We start from the raw sequence: 15,881 nt of genomic DNA on the forward strand, positions 1-15,881 counted from the left end.
ATATTGACTGGTTTGTGTGAACATTGGGCTGAAGGACTGTAAAAGCTCCCTTTACCAAAATCAATTCGAAGACTCAAAACAATCTATTGAAGAGTTTTGCAGCTAGCTTTTAAACCACTTATAAAAGACAACACACAGGAAAAATTAACCCCTGTGGCTCTATTAGGAACACTATAATAAATGTACATTTAAAAGATCTATAAACACATATTTATCTGCAAAATGTTCTTGCATAAAACTGTTATTGAAAAGGCTTTCATTTTATCTTTGTGTTATTGTAATTTTATTGAATTGCTTATTCATTCTTTGATATTGTATTTTAATGGTGTTATAAATCTGTTTTATGTCTGAGAGGAGCCTCATTGTAAACTGATATAACAGATAATATGGCAATTCACCATAAAAATTCTAAACCAAAAAATGCAGATCAGAACGCAAAGAAGCACTTTAATTCATTCTTGGTTTCTTTTCATTTTATTTTTTAATTATTTTTCATGTGCTGGTTGCCATCTGTTGATAAAGGATGGCTGTGTGAAACTCACTGTACAATACAATAGGAACTTTTTTGTATAATTCTATTCATAAAAAATGATAACAGTATAAAAGCATTAAGCTCTTCGAGACTGAGGATCATTAGCAAGTTCATTGTATAAACTGATTTAAATTAGTCACTTTTGGAACAAAATCCTTTTTTTGTAAAATATCTTATTTTGGGTAATTTTTAGTATCATGAATAAAAGAACAAAAAATCCCTCCACTTTCTCAAATGTCGCCTATTATTTTTATCCCTTTATCAAAAACAATGCAAAACGATTATGATAAAAGGTGGTGTCAACATGTAAAACAATTATGTCATAATCCCAACTACGGCTTAGAAACTTCGAAGGAAGTTGACTCAATAAAAGTATCTTAACTCTCCATCTCCAGATGATAAAGCCTCCATTATCGGGAGGAAATGCTGTGGTGATCCGGGCTGGAGCAAACACCTAGTCCCAGGAGCAGCCTGTGGCATACCCGCTCCACCTACAACCTGCAGCCAGCCGGGTGCCATGGCTCAGCGCTCCTAAGGAGTCCCACACTGGAGACCCGAGGAAGCTACTTAGCTGGGTGTGTACATCAGGATCTGAAGCAGGCATCAAGACCATGTCCTGTGAAAAGCCAAACCTTTCATTCCCTGTTAAAAAAAAAGAAGAAGAAGAAACAAAGACCCAAAAAGACTCTGGTAAACTCTGGGTCGCCACCTGACAACATAGCAACAGCGGCAAAAACAAGCAGGCTATGAATAGCAGCTGCCCAGAGCGCGAACCGGCTTCAGAGAAAGAATGTCATAAACACAGAAGCCTTCTAAGCTGAAAATGCAGAACACTGCTTCTTCTTTAAAAATTGTGCCCAAATACCATTGTTTCTAGTAAGTAAAGCTTCCAGCAGGAATTTTATAATTATTTTTTTAATAAATATTAGTATCACAATGTGAGATACAAATAATTAAAGCACATTAAAGGAAACAGCTAAGCCTTTTGTGAGCATCTCCAAAGATCACCTGAAGCACAGCTATTTTTTATTCCTCCCCAAGGCAAGGTCTCTTTAGGTAAGACCAGTCTTTGCCTTCCTGTGGCCCGGATATCAGGATTATGGGCACGTATCACCACACCCAGCTTTGAATCCGGTTTTCTACTCCGGTTGCTAAACCTCAGCGGCTCGAGTGGGAAAGCTGGCTTCGTTAAGTAGCTGACGAATATGGACCCTGAAGATGCAACCCCAGAGACTATAGAGAGCTGTCCTTTGCATTCCTCTTCTTTGCAAAACCAACAGCTGAAAGGGGAAACAGGAAGACTTTTTTACTACCCCCCCCCCCACACAAACACACTATGACATAATTTTACGGCATGGCTCAAAGAGCTGAAAGCTAGACATGTAAGCCCTGAAGGCTAGATAGACAGACAGTACTCTGAAACATTGCTTATGTAATAGAGGGTACATAGATGTATGGAACCATTCTCCAGGGTGTGCCTGTCTGTAATCCCAGCTCAAGTTCAAGGTCTGCCTGGCATTCCAGGAAGATCCAGGAAGGGAAGGAAGAAAGGAAGGAGGGAAGGAGGGAGGGATGGAAGGAAGGAGGGAAGGAAGGAAGGAGGGAGGGAAGGAGGGAGGGAGAGGGAGGGAGGAAAGAGGGCAAAAGGGTAAAAGGGAAGAAAGGAAAAACAGACTGAACATTTTATGTGGGTTCTTAAGCATAGTCACAAAACAAATACCTACAAAGTTCTCACCCAACCGTAGTCTTCTTCAGCTTGCTTTGGATATTCATGTTTCTAGGACCCATCCACCTTGCTTCACGTGGTCTCTTTCTTTGTAATGTAATTAATTCCACTGTGTGAATATCATAATTTTAGTTGACCTTCAAAAACTATGCTAGGCCTAATAACATAGGCCTGAAAGCCCAACTACCCAAGAGGCTGAGGCAGAAGAATCACAAATTCAAGGCCTGCATAGACAACATGGGAGTTCAAAGTCAGCCTCAAAAACTTAGTGGGACTCATCTCACAAAGTTAAAAGAGAAATGAAGATTCAGCTCAGTATACGCAAGGCACAAGGATTCAATCCTCAGCCCTTAAAAAAATGATGGGTCAACCAAAAGACAGGTTTCTGAGAACATGTGCGAGGTAGGAGATTTGTTCTACGCTCTGAACCCATCTTTGGGAAATGTCTGTGGTGTACTCATGTGTGGGGCAACATGGTTTCTTAGCTTGTCCGCCTTCCTAGGGTAGAGGTGTTCACTTGGGATGACCTTGATAACTGCTTTATGGCATGCTGTAATGAAGTCATGGCCAGATGCAGTTCGAGCCTGTGTTCTGGATCACACCATCAGAATCTAAAACACTTCCAACTGCAGGAGATGGGACCAGAGAGAGGGACTGGATCTCAGTGGATGGATGAGATTTAGTGACAGTGACGTGTCCAGTTGGGCTGAGGCTTGGGTGTTTTCAGAATTACTAGAATGTCTTCATCTCTTGTTGCAAGGGGTTACTGAATCCTAAGTAGTGTTGTGATCTCCTCTGGAAGGGTCACACTGAGTGGCCACAAACACGGGGACCAAACAGAATATCCAACAGGCAGCCTCATGATGCCTCCTCTGTGGCAGTAGGTTTTCAAAATCACGGCCCGGCTGGTGTCAATGTCTTGCACTTTTCAATTCAGAAAGGATTTGAAAAAGCTGGTATTGGAGGACAACAGAATATACACACAGAAAGGAGTATTTTTATGGTCCATGACCCCAGACCTTTGATGTATTCTTAGGTAACCCAACGAGCCCAAACGATCATTCCACTGTGGAGACAGGGTAGGAAAGGAAAGTGCTCTCGATGGAGGCTGGCATGCACCCAACAGTGGCAGACGGGCAAAGGGACCTTCGGATAGTTCACAACTCACCAATGTAATGGCTCCTAAGATACCTAACAGGCTCATCATGTCATCCAAGGAGGGCCTCCTGCCTTGGCCACCTCCTGCCTGCTAGGTTGCAGGTGTGATTCACCATACTCAGTTCGTAAATGTGTCTTTAAAAAATTGGCTACCTAAGTGAATGTACTTGTGTCCCCTCTTACTAAGCCCAATTTGGACCCTCTAGATCTGCTTGGGATGGCTTTGGATACCCACCAGTGGCAAAGTGTATACAGAGAGAAGCCTGGGGTTGGGGAAGCTCAAGGATCCATTCCATGGGCCAGCAGCAAGGCTTGAGGCCATCCAGCAGGGGCGATGCCCCATTTCATTGCCCTGTGACAATGGGCCTGTGCGAAGGGAGCTGCTTTCTTTCTACACTGTGAAGGGAGGGGGCAAGATGGGATAGTTTTATCTTTGAATGAGTGACTTGGCTTACGCTTGGCTACCATATCTCTGCTACAGCATCAGCATCAGCATCAAGCCTGAGTCATGCAGTCTAAGCCTGTGTGAGAAATTTAGAAACTATAGGTGCAGGGATGGCCGTATAGAGATACACTTCCACATTGTGATTTACGTTTGCTGCCCATGAAAATGCGTGTACACCTGCATGGGTGTATGATTGCTGTATTATGCTGACAACCTTATTTTTGTTTGGGCGATACTGAATTGAGAACATGTGGAAATTGTCTTAAACACACGTCCTACTCCCGAATGCTGAGATAATCCAAAAAAAAAAAAAAAAAAAAAACAGAAGCCAAGTCAGTTCTCCTAATCTGGCTGAGAGGTGCCCACTGCCACACTGCTACCAGGCACCCTAGAAACTCCTGGGAAAGGTGTGTTTGTGAGCCTCTGCTTTGGTGCTTGGAGACCTATTCATTGATGCAGAGGGCTTTAAAAACTAGAAAACCAATGTTACTATTCAGTAAGCTCCCGTGAAGAGGTCTAATTATTAAACATCCTATGTCTTTCAGACATCAAGGCACACAAGCCTTGACACTTAAGTGAGGATGAAGCATGAGCCATCAACACAGCATCTTCTTCATTTTCATTGTGGTTTTCCTTGTTCATCCTGGGAGGACTCAGTGTTCCAGAACTCTCCACAGTTGGTTTATGACAGCCAGGTGATTTCACAGCAGCCAGCCCACCCCCATAAGCCCTGAGAAAGGGCCACATGCAGACCACAGGAAGCAGCTCAAGGCTGCCCTGAGACACGCCAAGGCAGAGCCACTGTAGTCCCAACCCAAGAACGGAAGACTCCACGCAGTCACCTTCCGTACTGTCACACACCTAGGGAAGGTGTGTTCTCCCACATGGCGGCGGAGGCTGCAGCTGTGACTGTGCATCTGGACCTGCTGTTCACACACACACACAGCACAGCAGGCTGCAGATGCTGCAATGGTGTCTTCCTGGGGTGCTCCTCCCACACCCAGCAGGGGCAGCCCCACTGCATCACACCGGGTGACAGTGACACACAGGCTGACTCAGGAAGAGGACACTCTGCTGAAAGGCCTATGGGACACAGACCATGAGGGACACCCTCATCACCACATTCAGGTGAAGTCCACTGTCGAACATGGGCTCTCTTCCTGTGCATGCATTTGCAGTGGACAGACCCTCTGGTGTCTGAGTACACAGGCCTCCAGTAAGCAGCACACAGAATGTGGCCACCAGGAGGGTGACCAATGGTACTTTCAAAGCATTATAATTATAATTATTACAACTACTATTACAATTTAATTTAGCAGTCTTGCAAGTTCTCCATAATTAGAAATTAACCGAGGGACTCGAGACATGGTGTTAGCCTAGCATGTACATCCAAGGCCTTTCACTCCATTCCTGGCACGAGAGAGAGAGGGAGAGAGAGAGAGAGAGAGAGAGAGAGAGAGAGAGAGAGAGAGAGAGAGGGAGGGAGGGAGGGAGGGAGGGAGGGAGGGAGGGAGGGAGGGAGGGAGGGAGGGAGGGAGGGAGAGAGAATAAGAAGTTGGCTACTTCAATCACATACAGAGATGCTAGGGATGGAAGTTAGAACCTTGTGCACACTATGAAAAGAACTTTTGACACTATGCTCCATCTCCGGTTCAATTTTTTTTTTAATTTTTAATGATTACAGTTTTATTTTTCAGAATGAAATCAATGCAGTAAGATCTGAAACAAAATCCCAACACTGAGCCTAGGAGCGCTGCTACAGTAAGAACACACGGCACTGTGGAGACTGAGGCATGAGCTGGCTTCAGCTCATGGCCAGCCTGCGATACATGGTAAAACCCAAGAAAGAAAGAAAAGAAAGGCTGACGAGAAGGAAGGGAAGAAGGGAGGAAGGAACTAAAGTGTATGCAAACCCTTCCATACAAGCAAACCATGCTAAATTAGGAAAGCAAAGTGCATGCATTTAAACTCCCTGATTCTGTGGCACGGACTTCAAATTCAGACCCAAGGCTTAGGGCACTGAGCTTGACTGAGACACACTTTATATGTAGTAGTCTTCCAAAACCAAAGCCGGCCACAGGGGTAAGAAGTCGAGTCCCCATCCCGGAGGCTCTTAGACCGAGGCCTGTCACGCACTGACCTGTGGGTATAGGGAAGCTACCTGAAATCTGCACACACAGCATCCTGCACCAAATCTAGCACAGCAGGCCCTCAGGTGCCACAGACTTGCCTTCCAAAACAGGGGACAATCCAACTTAGAAAGACAAGGTACCCTTACAGTATCCAGGCCAAGTCCAGGGGGAAACAGATTAAAATGAGAAAATCTTCTGGGCACAGAGATTCGATGGAAGCCAATGATTTTTCATTTTTCACAATTCCACGAGTGGAAAGTGAAGGAACCATTTTCATATGAGCAGATTTTTCTCCAAGGAACAGTTAGAAAAATGCTGATGTGGTGTCTCAATACATTTTACTACAATGCCATCAATTACATAAAAACACAATTAAGTCACTCTTTCAAAATCCTTAAATATTATTCAGCCAAAACCCAAAAGGACATTTGCAGTATTCCACGGTCGTTATCGGAGAAGCTACATGCTGGAGCCAGCCACCTCTGCAGTACTCGGCAGAAGCTAAACAAAGCTAGAGACCCTCGCTGCCTCAGCGGCCAGCTCCATAAGCGTCCTCAGGGAATGGGGATGCCAATGGAGCAGTGTGCCACAGTCCAGCTCCAGAGGAAGGTTTCAAGCCGGGTGGGATGAGCAGGGAATTTCCATGAGAACCTACACTGGCGTCTTTCCCACTCTGGATCTTTTCTTGTCCACCAAATGAGATCACCTGTGTCACAGACAGAAAGGACCGCGTTCCTATGAACTTAATATCCATTTGTAGTCACTCAAAGACATACAGAAACAAAATTCCACAGATGTCTAAAGTTAATAAAAAGATGAAATTTTCCCATCTGTTTCCCCCTCTTTTTAAATGTATGAAGATGCACTGAGCCCACACTGAGCCTAGGAAGGGGTCTCTGACAGCAACCCTAGACTAAGCTGAGAGTTGGGGGGAGGGGTTCCAGTAGCACACAAGCACATCCGACGGGAAGGACGAGCATGCTGTCTTTCTGGAGAATAGTTTTGAATGCCTTCTTTTATGAACTACCTAGGCTTTTCTGCTAGCAGTTCTGCCTCTAGGATTCTGTCTCACAAAGACGGTATACAGGAGGACGTTCGCTATGCTGACATAACTCAAATGTTTCCTGCTGGAGCATCTCACACTGGGCCTAGCGGAACAAGTATAGTCCCAGAATTCCAGGCACCAAGGCGAGAGGACAGAGAATTCAAAATCAGTGTGGGCTGTGTAATGAGACCCTGTCTCAAAAATTCAAAAACAATACCAACAAACAAAAAACTCATGTAGCCAGAGTGAGTTCCTGGCCAGCCAGTGCTACATAGTGAGACCGTGCCTCAAAAGAAAAAAAGAAAAGAAAGAGAACTCATACATAGGAGTAATATGCCACTATTAAAAAAACAAGAGCCAGCTCTGAATGATTTATAGTGATATACATTACACATAACATAATTCAGATAAGACGATGACTAAGCTATATATTTCCCACCATTCTACCATGAAAACAAATACGCATAGCAAAGTTGAAAGACTCTAAATTTCACATTTTACTTCATTTGCTCTATCACATACATATCTGTCCATCCATCCCTCGTGTGAGTTGTAACTTTTAAATGTGTGTAAAGGTGAGAGGCAGGGAGGTAGCTGAGATGCAGATATATATAAAGCAGAGAGGTACAAAACAGAACATAAAAGTGTGTTTACAACTTCAGAAGGATGTGCCACAAACTGGTGACGGCCCTAGGGAGGGGCACAAGGCACTGGGGTTGAAGGACGGTTTCTCTATTAACGGTGTGTTCTTGAATTCTTCTAGATTTTCTATCATGAGAATTATTGCTTTTATAATTTAGATAAACTGCATTTAGTTTCCCATAAGGGGCAACTATTGTCAAACCGTTCAGGTCCTTATATATGTAGCTGATACAGAGAAGGCCTGCATGTACACAAGCCTGGTGTCGTGTGTGTGTGTGTGTGTGTGTGTGTGTGTGTGTGTGTGTGTGTGTGTGTGTGTCTACAGTCAGGGATGTCAAGGTGCTCTGAGCTGCCACATCAAGGGCAAGGGCGGGGTTGCCCTCTGTGACAAAGCCCAGCAAGGCATGGAGTGTGTGGCAAGCATCTCACACAGGCTGGTCATTTAATTTCCAGGGAAGCTGGGGCAGCCGTGTGTTTGCTGCCGTTCAGGAGATGGGAGCACATGGGCTGCATTAGGAAAGACAGCTTCAGCAGGCTTAGCTCTGCCCTGGGAGTGCCCGCATTTTCGCCCCTCTGACTGTAAACAGTTGTGAGAATTCAAGAGTATCCTTCCAGAATCTCACGCAGCCCTAAGCTCTGATGGACATCTTGCTAATATGGAGCAGTGATCACAGGCGGGGAAACATGAGACTCCAGGGGAGAAGCTGTATGTTCAACACAGGCAGAAGGTAGCCTGTAGGGTACGGCTGGCATTAGCGAATTGGTTCTCTTGCCTATATACTCATGCTCTGAGGCATCAACTTTCTGTTTCTTTCTTTTCTTCTTCTTCCATTTTTTTATATGTCAAAAGAATCCAAAGCCATTACAAAAAGATATAATTAAGCATCTCGGTGAATAGTACCATTAGCCAAATACTCAAGTGGGGGGGCGGGATATGAGTTCACGGTAACCTTTGACAAGTTAGTAAAATTCCTTCAGATCTGTAGCTCTGGGTCCTAGGTGCAAAACCCACTGGCTGTCCATCTGTGTCTGAGAACGGCAAGGTATTTCAGTGTATGTTTTCAACCATGGGAATCATGGCTCACATGTGGGAGAGAAAGAAAAATGAAAAAGTGAGATAATTGAAAATGTGATGAGTTATGTCAACACGTCAGGATAAACACGAGAAGTCCTTACTTTCATGTGCATAAAGACGAATTTGGTCACTAATGAGAAGGAGGGAAAAGGGAATTTGTGAGCAATTGGCTTTATCCTATTTGGAAACATGGGTATAGAACTATATAAAACTAGTGACTTTCAAATCCCTATTTTAGGACTAAGATTGTAAAAACACATCAACGAAACCATATACATACTTAATGCACACACGTGTACTCATATACAAGACACAATATAGATATAAGTGAGAGGGAGTTTCCTTAAAAATACTAGTTTGACAGTATGCAGGCAATCTATATCTTATCTCATATCTACAAAACAAAACAAAAACCTGCAGATCACTTAAGTCTCAAAATCCAATATCCAGAATGAAACCAGTTATGCAGTATCCAGAATGAAACACATTAGGAAAGGTGAATTGCTGAAGCCTGTTGTTTGCTTGGTGGTGTCTTTTCCCTGAGTTTTACTGGTGCCTCGTCTCTAGTTGCGCGTGCAAACCAACACATCTGCTGTCAGCTCACTAAGGCATTTGACAACATCATTTCAGAACCTTTAGCTACTGAGCTATCAATAATTAAATGCATTCAGTTCACACTTTGTTCTTGTGGATACCAGCTATTTATCTCTGTCCTCTGAAGAAGCTAATGGTATAATGGGCAAAACATCAAGAATAATTAAGAAAACATCGTTATAAAGTCTGTCAAAAGAAACAGAACTTTTGCTAGGCCCTCAGATGGAACCCCTGTACAGAGGACCCACCCAATCCCAGCACACCTTGCTAGTAAGGGGGAGGAATGAAATCAAGGAGTGGTTAACTGCTCAGCCCTTGGGCCTAGAGCTGCTTTGAGTCTGTGCTCTGGGAAAACTCAGACATGTTTGAATATCATTAGGAGTGAAAGAGGGGCCATGTGATCACCTCTGTTGGGCCAGGGGGAACCCTTGAGGGTCAGCTCCTCAGGCTGAAAGGTTGCAGAACTGTCTAGCTCTGCTTATGTAGCTCAATCTGTAGGGCACTCCTTTTTACATAGATAAGGCTCTTTGAATGACTAGCCAGGATTGAAACACAAGGCCCAAGCATGTCTCAGTCTGTGGAATGACTGGTTATATCATCAATAACAGGCCCATCTTTCTTTAGGAGAAACTGTCTTCTTTTATATCCAATAACAAATAAAAACAGAAGTTGTAGTATTTTCTTCTTATGATAACAAGTCAGGCCTACCTGGTATACAAAGCTCCATATATGAGATTATATTTTAAAAGTTACAATTAATTACAATAATACCATCTACTCAGTGTTGATATAAGAATAAAGAATTATCTGGACCCACAGTGATAGGAGATAGCCTTGAAGAGGCAGCCTTGCAGTTATCTGTCACCTCTCTGTACATCCTTTCAAAAACCTTTATTTCAGTTGTCACCTAGAGGCAAGTGACTTCCAATCACAGCTCACCAATCTCAGCCTGAGATTGGATGATCCACTTCTGGTAAGAACTATATTAGTGCCTACATTTAAACTTCTAGACGTCACATTTGCAGGAAAGGCAATGGTCCTGCTTTGTCATTAAATCTGAAAAGACTCCTAGGGTTGGTGGACCCATCTACTGCAATGAAAATGAGAATCTTGTTATAAATGACAGACAAGATGCAGACACCGCGAGACTAAAATAAGCACCCCAAACTTAAAAGGGAGAACTGTTACAGACCAGCTTTGTTGCCACTAATTGTCTAATTACTTCTTGGTTCGGTCACCTAAGCTCCGAGCAAGAAGTACGAGACAATGGTAATTTCTTACTGCCCAGATGAGGGTATCAGTCTTGTGCTAGCATCTTGTACAGGCAGAGCTTAAGTTTGTGCTTGTATCCAAGAACCACAATCACCATCTTTCAGGGCACAAGAAGAAACGAATGGAAGGTGAGCCCCGGCGACAGGCACAGCCCGCCATTGTCGTACATTCATCTGTGGGATACGGCCAGGGCCGAGGCATCTCTGACTCGGGCCTCTGATTATGCACCAGAGAAACTCACATACTGAAAGCAAGAAAATAATTTTTAAACAGTGCTAATAAAGCGGCTACTAATAGCTGTGAACCTCTAGGAGGCTTTAGATTTTTCACCTCTGAAGGTGAATTATTTACAGTCCTTGAGTTGATTACTGTGGTTACAGGCTGGTGTCAAAACTGAGGCCCAGGGGAGTTTTGGGTTCAGGGACACCCCTCTGTGCAATTCCCTTCCTGTCTTTCTGAGTCCCAAAGCTCCCAGAACAGTTAGGAGAATAAATTACAAAGGTCCACAATATTAGCTTCAGGTCCATCAGCTGTGGTCAACTAAGAGGGAGACGGCAAGCCCCCCTCCTCAAAAAATGTATTTTTTTCCATCAAGCACAAACCAATCCCCATTCTAATGGGAGGGGGAGAAAGAGCAGAGACACAACTCTCGGAAGAGGAAAAACAAAAAGAAAAAAGAAAAGAAGAAATTCCATTATAGCCGACTTCCCGGAGCCCCAGCCTCGGATATGAGTAATCACAGAAAATGTAACATCAGCTTTTCTTGCTTTCGTTACCCGGGGTTCCTCCTTTATTTCCTTTCAAAAAGGGTCAAATTCTCCTCTGTAATTCAAAAAAGCTGCTTCTTGGTTACTAAAAGGAAGACCTCTCTCTTTAACGGCTCTGCATTCCACGGTAATTTAAAATTTGGAGTCAAAAATAAAACTTGCAAAACCAATAGATAAATAAATAAAAGGAAAAGAAAAGAATACAGTCTTTGCAGCTGCCTTCAGCAGACCTCAATCCCCTCACCTGCCTTGCCTTCAGGGATTCCAGGAAATCTCTCAAGCCAGCAAGGCAGAGCTAAGCAAGCTGGAACTGCCTTCAGGAGCCTCTGGAGGCAGCATCCTCGTGTTGGGATGTGCGGCAAAACCAGGGACCACTGTGGATGCCTGAACACCCAGCGCCAGCCAGTGGGTACCATAGGAAGTCAGGGGGTTCACAGCATCCAGGCCTCTCAGAGGACATGCACCTCCTTGTCATTCTCCAATTCCCTTGCCCCCTCTCTACCACCTAACCTAGCAAAAGGGCGTGGGTAGGGGAAAACATGGATGTAGTGATGCTGTGTGGTCTACATATCCCCTGGGACCGCAAACATGAATGAGCTTTTTACAGGAGGTGAAAGGCCACTTGAAAAAGAAAAGTTTCCTACTCCTTTTGGTCATGAAGCAGCCTGAGCAGGGAAGTTGGCCTGGACACACACAGAGGTGCACCGGAACGGGGTCTTCATGGCAGTTCCTGTTGGCAGGAATGCAGAGAAGGTGAGAGTGGGACTCCTGGCCTCAGTCACTTGACCGTAGCCTGGCAAGAACAGATATGAAGGCACAACTACCATGCTGGTAATGAGAGATGCAGGACTTGCCAGGGATGGGCTTCATCAGCCCTCTGACCACTGAAAGGAGTTATCTGAAAAGAATCAGGTCTGGTGTGGAGCGTGCTACGGGTCTTCAAGAGATGACCTGGACTGGGGACTTTACAAATGTATCTGCAGCCGGAGATGGTGGCATAGGCCTGTGATCCATGCGCTCGGAGGCTGAGGCAGGAGGATTGAGAGCAGCAGCCTAGTCTGCATTTCAAGCTAGTCAGGGCTACTATAGTGATACCTTCTCTCAAATAAACAAACAAATAAAATGAAAAAAACGTAGCTGCAATGAGCTGAGGAATGTGGCTCGGTGGTAGAACTCTTGCCTGATATGCACAAGGCCCTGGGTTCAAGCTCCAGCATTACAAAGAAAAAAAAATGTGTAAAAACACTTCCATAGTAAAGCATATACTATTTCTGGTTCACTGATGAATTTAAAAGGGGCATTCGTTTTCTTTCATTGCTTAAAATAGCTTACTTATTTACTGCGTTTGTCACTGATATTTCATATACACTGTAGAGTTGGTTTTTTTCTTAATTAATTGGTATCCATACGATCACCAAAACAATCGTGGGGATGATGGCATCAGGTGAACGTGGCTACGATGTCGCATAAAGCACCACAACTGAAGTCTACTTGACGAGCTGTGCCCTGTCGTAACGGAGGGCAGTGAAACCTTCCCATGAAGGCTCATATCCTCTGGAAAACCACATAGAGCTGCCAGGAAGCCGGCCAGTGGCTGCATCCACTGTCTCGCTGTGGTCAAAAGCTCCAAGTTCCTCTGTCTACCAATCACCACCCACAATGGTCAGAGCCGCTGGGTCAAGCAATGAAGGGACAGTCTATTGATTGTAGGAGACCATCCATTTTTTTTTGTTGTTTGTTTCCACACAAGAATATGTGGTTCCTTCTCGGGGAGGGGCAGCTGTTTCTAAAGGCTGAGTGGCCGTGTCCTTTCCCAAGCCTGCTTCCCAGGGAGCTACTGCCTCCCCAGGGCAGGGACAGTTGCAAGGAAGGATGGAGTCCATGAAGGAAAAATCTCCCATGCCATGAGATTCTTTTTTCACACTCTCGCACTGCCCCAGTGTGGCTGGGTCTCCAGGAAGGCTCATTTCCACTTACAACAGTGTGCATATTCTCTCCTCAACAGCAAAGTTACCCTCTCTTTCTAAGATCCTGTGTCATATTACATCCAAAATACTAGGTGACCCTCCTCTTCAGCTGTCACTGAGTTCTGGGCCTCCTGACAATATAATCACTACAAATTTTATTACTACACCTGGAATTTCATGATATGCTTAACAACTGAATACAGAGACACAGACCAGAATGCCACCCTCCTACTAAGAGCCCCAGAGCTCTAGTAAGGAAACTGCAAAAAGGCTCCTGGAAAGTATGAACAGTTAACACTCACATTCTCTAACGTGACATTGCAGAGGGAACTACCAGGCCAGGTCTGAGAGCCAATCAAATACAATGTTCATCTATTAAATAAAAGGACTCCATCAGATGCAAATCAAGATTTCATTTTTCAGAGTAATGATGAGATAATCTATATAAAGATTGTGTCTTGGGGCTAGCCTACTGTATCCAGGAACAGAGGCAAATAGCCTACTTTCAGGTAGCCACTGCTCAGGAATACCTAAATCTCCGTGCAAGGGGCTGGCGGGCTGTTGGACTAACTAGAATCAGGGGCTCACTAAAGAGCCCCCAGCTCACTCTTCTGAATTTCATGGGCACCATGGAAGAAGTATCAGGTTGGACATAGTAAAGGCCATTGTGGGCCAGGATTGCCATCAGATTAACCAGCCTGTTCATTATATAACAGAAAGAAAAGAGACCAAACGAAGCTGAAGGCCATGTTCGAAAGTACAGGGAGTTGGGGACCATAGTAAACGTGAGTGGAGAGCACATAATCTCCCCCTAAAAGAACCAAGAACAACACAGGGGTCTCCCCAGAGCCACTGGGCATCACGGACAGGATGCGATGTGATGACCTTGAGGTACAGGAGTTCATCTCTCTGAGGAATGGAGCAAGGAGGTCTGGGCAGACACACCCATTCAGCTCTTGTGCCTAAGCCCCTCGGAACCACATCATGTCTGGATTAGTTCTTCCTCCCTCCTCCCCCATATTATCTTTTCCACCAAATCAACCAAACTTCCAGCATGTAGAGCAGCTGAGCTCTCCAGGTCTACCCATTCTAAGTCACTAATGGGCACGATGGTCCATTCATTCTGGGTAGCAACAACAACAAAACACATAAGCCAACTCATCTTCCCCTAACCTGAGCCCACACACACACACCCACCTGGCAGCCACACCAGGTTCAGAGAACCCAGAGAGTATGTCCCAGAGATGCCCAGCTATGCCAAGTGAACTATCCGAACTATCCGGAGACCACCCAGAGAAGCCAAGCCCCTCCCCCTGCACCCTTCGCCTTCCTTCTTCAGCCAGCTCCCTTAAAAATGGTCCTGCCAACCACCTCAGCCAGGTTCCCAGCCGAACACTAATAAGTGCTTGTTTGTTGAACTGAAAAATCATTACCACAGAACACGTCAAGTAATGAAAGATGTTTTCCTCAGAGAAATGTTAAATACTTCACTTCTTTCACAAGGAATGAGTACACGTGTTTCCAGATAATACCTCCCTCCCTCCCCACCCACACTCTCAGCCGGAGTCTGCAGCTCCAGGATCCACAAAGAGCAAGCTCCTGAGGCCTGGCTCCCAGGAGCGAGAGCACGGCCGGATTTTATTTATTTTCTTTTGCCCAGCTGACTCCACACTGGTTCTATTACTTGTCCACGTAAGCATCTCCGTAGGAGCCTCTGTCACGTAACTAGAGTTCCTGGCTTGCTTTTACTATTTTATACAGAAAAGCTAGGGAAAATAACACACTGCGGCCTCATCTATGAGGCTGCCTTAGTACTGGCTAACTAATATATATGAAAGAGCCATTTTACTGCAGGCCTGGAGCAAACACAAAGGCAGGAAACAAATGTCATGAGAAGAGCACCCTGGTGCCTGGGGAAGACTGCTAAGAACTCCACCTTCTCCCGGGATGTGACTCTCTGCTTCCTCCAAACACTCTTCCTTGGCAGATGAGCATCGCAGTCTTAAGTGGGCCGAATCCTTTAGCTGTTTCAGAATGGCCGCACCTACAGGGGAGCCAATCTGGTTAACGTGTGCTCCTCTGTGTGTTAGGACTTTAGGCAGAGCCTGATTTGAGTACGTGGCAGCTGAGATAGGAACATCCGAAATGACTTCTGGGCAACCTTGCCACACTTAACTACAACAGGGAAATACAGGTTACTTAGATAAAACACTCAGCTACCAGGTTGACTTTCGGGGATTGGGGAGTCCGGGTTTCTAAGCCATACATACATTCTGACTCTGAAGCAGGGTGCATTGGTACTGGTCTATAACATCAGTTCTCCTCCAGAGGCTAAGACAGGAAGATTTTGATTTTTCAAGGCCAACTCAAGCTACATTGTGAGAGAAAGACTGGCCTAGAGACTCCAAACAGGAGAACAGAAGAAAAAACCTGCGTAAACTTCTCAGAACCTGGACTTTAATTTTCCCTGGTTTTGCTTCTCATTTAAGGGAAGGCAGGTTACTATTTAATTTCACTAGCATTAAA

General features: G+C 44.8%; 1 protein-coding gene across 3 annotated transcripts in view; it reads right to left on the reverse strand.

Annotated features, from left to right (window-relative positions):
• The window catches only part of Tshz3 (teashirt zinc finger homeobox 3), a 73,660-nt gene that overhangs the window by 43,534 nt on the left and 14,245 nt on the right, over nucleotides 1-15,881 (reverse strand). The window lies entirely within an intron of this gene.

This window comes from Peromyscus californicus, unplaced genomic scaffold (genome assembly GCF_007827085.1).
Source record: "Peromyscus californicus insignis strain IS unplaced genomic scaffold, ASM782708v3 Scaffold_4__1_contigs__length_199733344, whole genome shotgun sequence".
In the NCBI taxonomy this organism is placed as follows: domain Eukaryota; kingdom Metazoa; phylum Chordata; class Mammalia; order Rodentia; family Cricetidae; genus Peromyscus; species Peromyscus californicus.